This window comes from Lactuca virosa, chromosome 4 (assembly GCF_052849685.1).
Source record: "Lactuca virosa cultivar CGN04683 chromosome 4, Lactuca_virosa_CGN04683_v6, whole genome shotgun sequence".
NCBI lineage: Eukaryota > Viridiplantae > Streptophyta > Magnoliopsida > Asterales > Asteraceae > Lactuca > Lactuca virosa.
This window is the reverse complement of record NC_136429.1, coordinates 310,584,841-310,586,628: the sequence shown is the minus strand read 5'-3', so window position 1 is coordinate 310,586,628 and position 1,788 is coordinate 310,584,841.

The following is a 1,788-nucleotide window of genomic DNA, read 5'->3' as shown; positions in this document are numbered from 1 at the left end:
TGATTCTCAATTCACAATCCCAAATCCTTACCGCAAATGCAAGAATTCCAAATTCCTGCCATTTACCTAAATCTGTTAGATTCTAAATTTATATGCATTGATCCTCTTGTAATGATTATGCACAAAGTCACAAAGACTTGTCAACAGACATTACAGAGTATTCCAATGGAGATCATTCCATGGAAATAAAGTCTCAAATTCAAAGTACATTGCTTTGAACATCCTTCTTGCATTAAGTTTCCTAATCTTACACACATTTAATGAATAACTTCCACCTATGGGAATATTTCTATATTCTCATTTTGACTATCACTTCTGAACAAGAGTTGCCTCTTTTCAGAATATGTCAAAATGGTCCTCTCCAAAAATTTACACCATAGTTCCAACTTTCCCTGAGCAACCAATCTTTGGTAAACCTTAGATTGTCCTCGACAATTGCTTAATCATTTTAGTCATATCCAATTCTAGACTTTTCCCCTCTTAATGCCCTGATCATTTGGAAAATTTAGAAAGGATGAATATTATAGCACATGCAATCAATCTTATATCCGAAGCATATGGGACACAATTCATGATGTCTCACATAAAAACATGATACTAGACCAGTCTTTTTCTATAATACTTCTATTTCTATTTGTCATGTTCTCATAATTCAGACTATGAAAAGGGATGCCGTAATCATAATCGCATTTTTGAACGCAAATAATGTCCCCATATATAGAATTTCCTTATGTTGAACCATTCCAACATAACATTCATATATATACTTGACTAAATTTGATTAAAATCTCAAGATCTAAGCTTTTAGATTTGAAATGAAGTATAATTTCCTCTCCCTTAATTATAGAAAAACAACTTTTCCCAATTGAAACTTTTGTTTTCTATAATTAACATTGCTAACATGCAACACTTATCATAATTATCATACTCCCACTTGCATGATGATTATTAGCATAATACTTATGCTCCCACTAGCTTTGACATGTACTCAGAAATCAGCTGGAGTTCTAAAAATCAATACTTTATTAACTTTATTACCAAAGTTTAGATTTCTGATACGAGATGGTTTGATAAAACTTTATCAAAATCATACACCTTTTACTTAGATAGCTCACATGTGTGTCTAAACAATTTTAGAACTATGAAAAGGGATGCCGTAATCATAGTCTCAATTGTTTAGACCTTTTCCATATCTCACAAGTTCATGTTAGTGTGCCGGTTAACCACACACGCTCCACTAACGACTTTGAGAATGAAAATATCACAATTGCTATCTACTTAAAATCTACTTACAGAAAGCGTTTCCTCACCATCATTTTCATGAATCAGAGAGAAACCTTATGACACTTAGATTTTATGGTGTATGAGTTCCTATCCATGTGAATTTTTCGAAACAATAATCACAAGACAAGGTTAGTGACAAATCCAAACTCATATGGACTGAACTTGTGCAATCTTAAATTCTTGCCACCTGGCAGCACAAAGGCCTGCCATTGCTTCCAAGTTGTTATGAAACCACTTGAGAATTCTGAGAACTCATATGCAAAGCCAACTTTAACTGGAATGGGCACAGAAATAGTAATATGTCAACACGATAGGTTATAAACCTCAAGTCGTGTGCTAGTGGTAAACTGCAGGTTTTATTCTTGATCAGTTCTTGAAACTCTTTCAGAATCTTTTAGACTCCCACTGTCCTCTTGACATATAAGACTCTCTTGCCAAGTACCATGCCTTGTCAAAAAAATATTCAAGAGATAGTGTGGATTTTTATTAAGACAAACACTTCAC